Source organism: Watersipora subatra, chromosome 10 (assembly GCF_963576615.1).
Source record: "Watersipora subatra chromosome 10, tzWatSuba1.1, whole genome shotgun sequence".
Taxonomy (NCBI): Eukaryota; Metazoa; Bryozoa; class Gymnolaemata; order Cheilostomatida; family Watersiporidae; genus Watersipora; species Watersipora subatra.
In genome coordinates, this window is record NC_088717.1 from 1,314,986 (window position 1) to 1,323,198 (window position 8,213).

Sequence of the window (8,213 nt, forward strand, 5' to 3'; positions counted from 1 at the left end):
ATGATCAAATATTGCTCTAATATAACAATAATTATTTTAAATTTGGTAAATTAATGTAGCTACTGCTTTATGTTTGTAAAAAAGTTCTAATTGGATTGACTTAGTAACACAGTATCTGCATTAAATTTATTTAAACTTCCCATGAATATGCAATATTCTAATTGGATTGACTATCTGTGTTTATGCAATAAGGTTTTTAAAGATGTTCTAAGAGATACTACATATGAGAAAACTTTGATGAAGTTCTCTATCCAGTGGTAATCCTGACCGTATGATGTTATAATAAATTGTCACGATTAAGGAGTTCACGAGCAGAGTGCTTATATCAACACCAGTCGCATCCATAAATGATATATCATATAGTAGAAATTTCCCTGTCATACAGCCCACGACCAAAGTGATATTGGAAAAAAGAAAGGGTACTGATGGTTGAGAAATGCAATATTAGCAGTCAAATGGCACTGCAGTGCAATAGGATAACTGCAATGGTAGCTGTAATGTACTGGGTGTGGGTGTTATTATATACAACAAACAACAATAATGAAAGGAAAAGATTATATGTTTATATCTCTCACCCTGCAATAGGAGAAATGCAGTATTGGCCAATATTAGAAGTAAAATGCACTGATATTATTAGAATAACCAATATTATTAATATAGTAACACAGAAATAATAGAAAACCAATGCACAATTTTGTTTACATTTCAAAACGTCATAGCTAACAATATCAAAAAGTTGTGATAATCTCATAAGAATCGTTAGAAAAAAATAGCATCGTCATTTCTTTTACTTTCACTGCTTTGGACATCAGTTAGAATACCAAAGTACTTAAGTTTCCAAAATGTCAGTTACTTTGAAATCGGCAAAAAATAAATGATTTCTGTACTTCTACGTTAATTACAGAAACCTTCAGCAATTCGACAATGCTATAGACTGGTGAACTTTGCACGTTATTTTTTGTGAAATATGCAAGACTTAATGGCTCTATTCTCTGTCGCTCGGCGTTTCGCTTGCCGGTCTTAATTTTGATAAAAGCAAGGCTTGGCCAGTTTTAATAAAGATTTTTTACCAAATTAATCTGTCTATTTGTGTATAACCTGATTAGATGGGTAAGGTTTAGGAATATGTTGACAATTTTCAACGACTTGGTAACATATTCAAATAGGCTTATATGTGTTTTGTATTGTTATTATACTTTAACTGCATCATCCATCATCTAGATTGCCATGGCTAGTTTTTTCAAAAATCCCAAAGATTTTGCGATAATGTCTTATTGCTTTCTTAAAATAATAGCATTATCCATCACCTAGATAGCAATGGCTGGATTTGCCAAGGATATTCCATTAATTTTTGAAAATCACACCCGTGCAATGCATAAACACATGCTGGCATTTACTATTTTTTGAATGTCACCATTGCTAATAATTGTAAATATCGAGGTATAAAAATCTTTTAAATAGCTCTCATATGTAATGTGATATCAACATGGACAATATTATTTGTCATCTTTAGTCTGACATATACCACTAGTTTCTCTCTACTTATGTAAGCTTGCTTGCTCCATTACATGAATATGAGACACAAAAAGTGTATCATGTTGAATTATTTGTGAGTATAAGTCTATATCGTATTTAGTATTTTGAAACTTTCAGATCGAACAAAGAATCAACTATCAAACCACTGAATGCCATTAGGTACACAATTAACAACATTACAGCGATTTATAAAACAGCAGCATGCGGTGAAGGTCTATCTTCTACCAAATTTAATGTAATTACAAAAAAGATTGAAGCAGGCAGATGAAGGAAGATTTGAGTGTATTGATATGTTATATTAGTGGCACTCATATCGTGCATGACTAGCTAGGATGAAACAACAACAGGTGTTAACAGTATGATTTGTGTACTGACTGATATCTCAGAACTCATATACAGAAAGAGCACAACAATATGCTTATTATAAAGGGGAGATAGACAGGAAACATTGTAGGAGAGATGTACGATAGTTGCAAGGTATTGAACCAGCTATTATAAAGGGGAGATGAACAGAAAATATTGTAGGAGAGATGTACCATAGTTGCAAGGTATAGGACCAGCTACTATAAAGGGGAGATGGACAGGAAACATTGTAGGAGAGATGTACGATAGTTGCAAGGTATTGGACCAGCTATTATAAAGGGGAGATGGACAGGAAACATTGTAGGAGAGATGTACCATAGTTGCAAGGTATTGGACCAGTTATTATAAAGGGGAGATGAACAGGAAACATTGTAGGAGAGATGTACTATAGTTGCAAGGTATTGGACCAGCTATTATAAAGGGGAGATGGACAGGAAACGTAGGAAAGATTCACCATAGTTGCAAGGTATTAGACCAGCTATTACAAAAGGGGAGATGGACAGGAAATGTAGGAAAGATGTACTATAGTTGCAAGGTATTGGACCAGTTATTATAAAGGAGAGATGAACAGGAAACATTGTTGGAGAGATGTACTATAGTTGCAAGGTATTGGACCAGCTATTATAAAGGTGAGATGGACAGGAAACGTAGGAGAGATGTACTATAGTTGCAAGTTATTGGACCAGCTATTATAAAGGGGAGATGGACAGGAAACATCATAGGAGATATGTACCATAGTTGCAAGGTATTGGACCAGCTATTATGAAGGTGAGATGGACAGGAAACATTGTAGGAGAGATGTACCATAGTTGCAAGGTATTGGACTAGCTACTATAAAGGGGAGATGGACAGGAAACATCATAGGAGAGATGTACCATAGTTGCAAGGTATTGGACCAGCTATTATAAAGGGGAGATGGACAGGAAACATCATAGGAGAGATGTACCATAGTTGCATAGTATTGGGCCAGCTATTATAAAGGGGAGATGGACAGGAAACATCATAGGAGAGATGTACCATAGTTGCAAGGTATTGGACCCGCTACTATAAAGGGGAGATGGACAGGAAACATCATAGGAGAGATGTACCATAGTTGCAAGGTATTGGACCAGCTATTATAAAGGAGAGATGAACAGGAAACATTGTAGGAGAGATGTACCATAGTTGCAAGGTATTAGACCAGCTATTACAAAAGGGGAGATGGACAGGAAATGTAGGAAAGATGTACTATAGTTGCAAGGTATTGGACCAGTTATTATAAAGGGGAGATGAACAGGAAACATTGTAGGAGAGATGTACTATAGTTGCAAGGTATTGGACCAGCTATTATAAAGGGGAGATGGACAGGAAACGTAGGAAAGATTCACCATAGTTGCAAGGTATTAGACCAGCTATTACAAAAGGGGAGATGGACAGGAAATGTAGGAAAGATGTACTATAGTTGCAAGGTATTGGACCAGTTATTATAAAGGGGAGATGGACAGGAAACAACGTAGGAGCGATGTACCATAGTTACAAGGTATTGGACCAGCTATTATAAAGGGGAGATGGACAGGAAACATAGGAAAGATGTACCATAGTTGCAAGGTATTGGACCAGCTATTATAAAGGGGAGATGGACAGGAAACAACGTAGGAGAGATGTACCACAGTTGCAAGGTATTGGACCAGCTATTATAAAGGGGAGATGGACAGGAAATGTAGAAAAGATGTACTATAGTTGCAAGGTATTGGACCAGTAATTATAAAGGGGAGATAGACAGGAAACCTTGTAGGAGAGGTGTACTATAATTGCAAGGTATTGGACCAGCTATTATAAAGGGGAGATGGACAGGAAACAACGTAGGAGATATGTACCATAGTTGCAAGGTATTAGACCAGCTATTATAAAGGGGAGATAGACAGGAGACCTTGTAGGAGAGGTGTACTATAATTGCAAGGTCTTGGACCAGCTATTATAAAGGGGAGATGGACAGGAAATGTAGAAAAGATGTACCATAGTTGCAAGGTATTAGACCAGCTATTATAAAGGTGAGATGGACAGGAAACGTAGGAAATATGTACCATAGCTGCTAGGTATTGAAAGTATGGAAATGTATGAGTTTTAGAAGTACATGGTTTTAAATATGATTTATCTAGAAGAATCATAACATCTGTAAATATAGTATAGGACTATCATTTTAGTATTTACTATTTAGTAAAGTGATTTCAGTACTCTAGTTCTAAAGTCCGCAAAAGCTGTTTTGCAATGGATGTATCAGAGGTCCAATGCATTTCTAGTAGAAACCATTTTATTCAATAAACCTTAGTTTGCTAGTGCCTGTAACTAACATCAAATTTGTTATCTGTTTTTCCCTCTAGCGAAATATCCAACTCAGGCAAAATCTATGTCGGATGGAATTTCTAATCTCTGGTAGAGTATTCAATATCTGGTTAAATACTGAACACTCTTGAAATATTGAATATTAGTAATTAATTTACCCTGTGGTGCCTCTTGCGTTAAATTTAACACATCAAACTTGTTGAAATCATAAATAGCTCTCATATGCACCAATTTGCTAATTCTTTGTATTCCTTCAAAGCCCAATCTTTTTCCTTTACCGCAAAAGCCAAAAACTTTGATTGATTGTTTTCTAATTGTGACTTCCTGTTGATTCCCACATGGCTCAAACTGGTTCACTCGGTCCATTCTGGCTCACTCACATCTGGTCCACCTTGTAAACATATCTGGCCCTCAAGATCATTTCACTCCAGGGTTGATACTCCCCCAAAAGGCTTAGCCCAAAATTACGTTTTAGGGGGGTTTTCAGACCATGGTGCGCTGTCAGTGAATTTGCTACATTAAGGGGAGGGACGGTTTCCACAGCCAAGCCAGTGAAAGGGCCCATGTTTTTCATAGCTTTCTTCATACTGTTCAATGGAGATTTTGAGGTTAAAAACAAGCTACATTCACCAGCAGGAAATTATTTTTATAGCTTCTGAATCATATTGGATGTTTAGCAGGGCATGGAACCTGGGCGCCCCTTGGGAACTCCCAGTGTTTATGGGGTGTATTTCAAATTGACCAGCCAGGTGATTGGGGGTCCAATATCCAAGTCTGGGTTTAACCAGGTAGGTGTTTCTTTCAGAGTATCAACCCTGGGTATTTTACATTATTATCATTCTTGGCCCATCATTATGAAGCGCTGATGACATAATACTGCACAGAACTACAGATCTCATAATGCAATGCTTCAGCTGCCTTGCTGCATGCTTCTCGGGTCAGTTTAATCTGAAGTTTGTTTCAGAATGATATTCCTGTCTGTTTTTATCCATATTTATGTTCCAAAAACATTTAGTTTTAGTTGAACAACACAATTATTCAACTCAGTGTATTTGGGTGTTATAAATAGCACAATGAGTCTCACTGGAATATCATTGTCATTGAGTTGTGAACAAAATTTTTTTAGAATTTTAATAATAATGCTTTACTAGTAATAGTAAATGGCCACAAACTAGTTTATTTTTGAAGTTCATTTTGTTTAACTAAACCACGAATGAGCCTCAAATATCTATGCCAACAACATAGTGACAATATGCTTTTCGACAACCGGGCTGTTTTTATGCTTGCTACCATAATTAGAATCGGGCCACTTACTGAAGCAATATATGGGACAAAAAAGAAAAGAGCTTGCGCCTGTACCAATGCCAGCAATCATCAAAAATTAAAATAATAATATAGGAGGTGTGGATTAGCTTGATTTATTTTGGAAAGACATAGATTTCTCATGAGATCACGGAGGTGCTACACGTACATCTTCTGGAATTTTGTAACAATTGCTATCGTCAATGCTTGGCTACATTACCACTGTGATTGCCGATTACTGGCAATACCAACAAAAGAGGTTATGGGCACATGTCGTTTCCAGTCAATTATCACCAACAGCCTCATCAAAGCTACTGGAGGTGCTGCAGATGATGAGCCAGGTGTAGCAGTTTCACGTAAGCGTACCAACAAGGCACCATGCAAAGACATAAAGCAGGACGGCTATCATCACTGGCATATAATGGTGAAGAAAAGAGCACAGTGCAACCAGTGTACTGAAGGGCAAAGCAATCAACCTATCAAGTGTTGAACTAGACATTATCTGACGATCTCCTTAGAGAGTACAAAATATAGCATGAGGTCCTGTGGCATGGTGGGCAGGCATGTTACTTGATATATTCTTAGTTAAAGATCTTTCACTAAATAGCAATATGAAGGGGCTAAACTCAAACATGGGTAAACTTGTTAATCAGCCTGTCATCTGATGTCATTAAGCCTCAGATAACATGACTGCAGGTTTGGTTAATATGAGAGAAACTGTTAGGAATATTATAATTTATCAAGAAATGCTTATGGGAAAAAGAGCTGCGACTTGCTGTAATTTTGCAGCTAGTAACAAGCCTATTGCAAGACTACAGAATATTCTAGAAGCTGCTTTGACCTTATGGATGACCCTGGTTATAGCTATATTCTCCAGGCATAGAAACATCAAACTTTGTCTTTCTGAGTAGTTTATATTCTAAGTAAGTTACAAGCAGCCTGCACTTATCACACCAGTTGCATCCATGATGTAGCATATGTTGAAAGAGCTTTCTATTTGAATGTATCTTTACCTGAGGTTAAAGGTCATATCATTATATGAAGTTTTATTTAATTACAAGCTTGCCATAGCTCAAACTGTGTGACATTAATCGGATCTTATTGTTGTTAATCATGATTTTAACAATTGCTAATGTTACTTTTACTAAACTTCCCATGTACAATATATGCAATAGATTTTCTTCTGATTTAATCTGATCTTATTGTTGCTAGTCATGATATCAACAATGACTAATGTTGCCTTTACTTAAACTTTCCATCTATATGCAATAGATTTTTCATAGATGTTTTAAGGGGATTTCTGAAAGAACTCTAGAGATTTCATATACCGCTGGTAGCAGTAATTGAGTTTGCTATATTGAATGCTATTATTAAATAACTCACAAACAGCTTGTACTCATCAGCACCAGTTGTATCCATGATGTAGCATATGACAAAAGAGCCTTTACTTGCATCTATCTTCACCCGAGGTTGAAGGTCATATCGTTATATCTTTTTTATCATGGTTGTATATATTATTATATCAATATTTATATCATTAATATATAAAGCACGGTGACAACAAGTGCTTGCAATCATATACATTTAACATCCGCTTGATAGACCCAGTTTCTCAATCACTTGTCAGTCCATAATTAACGAGTTTATCGATGACCTACATTGGCTTGGCGGGAATTTTTAAACACATCCAACTGTGATACCCAGATGTACAAGATGTTTATATTTTAATACACAGAAATATTGGCAATGATGACACTCATTAAATAGTGAATGCAGCATGTGTTTATGTATTGCATGTATGTAGTAAGAGAGATATAGGATAATCTTGGAAAATCCAAGGGATATCCTTGGAAAAACCATCCAAGGCAATCTAGGTGATGGATGAACCATTAGACACTAACAACTGATTGATATGAGCAGCTGCATATGGGATATCCTATATATAGTATAAAGGATATCTCATGATTTTTCTAAGTATCTCCTCTCGGTTTATTAAAACTACATATACGCTGTGCATGAAGACATGCATGTATTTAATACCTGTTGAGTATTATCTTTGTCAATATTTCTAAGTATACATATACACATTCAAAAAAGTTGTCATATGTAATGTGATATAAAGAGTATCAATTGTCACCTTCAGCCTGAGATACACAACTAGTTTATCATCCTACCATTGTATGAATGTAACCAAAATAATTTTATGTAACAGGAGCAGATGAATAATTTAGGGTGGTTTTTATTATTTATGGATGGGTAAGAGGGAAAATAACTCAACACTTTGGAATCTGTAAAGACAGCAGCAGCCTTTATTATGTAACTTTATAGAAGAAAGCATTTAAATACAATATAATAATGCAAATAAATACACAAATGCAGTAGATTCTTCAAAATAAATTATGTCATCAGTAAACAATGAGATAAGACGCTTTACGAGTATTATATATTATATAATTATGAGTTAAAAACCCTTAAACATTAGAATAAATCAGTAAGTTAAAACAAAACCATTAAATACACAGGTCTACTGATTGCATAGATAGATTGTTTATTTTGAATATAAAACTTCAACGACGAATTCCATTATTCACTGTTTGATTACTTTATGAAGATGAGTTTATGAAGTTTATGAGGTTAGGATCTGGAGAGCTTTTACTGAATGGCTGGTTTGTGCTGGTTAATCATCTTCT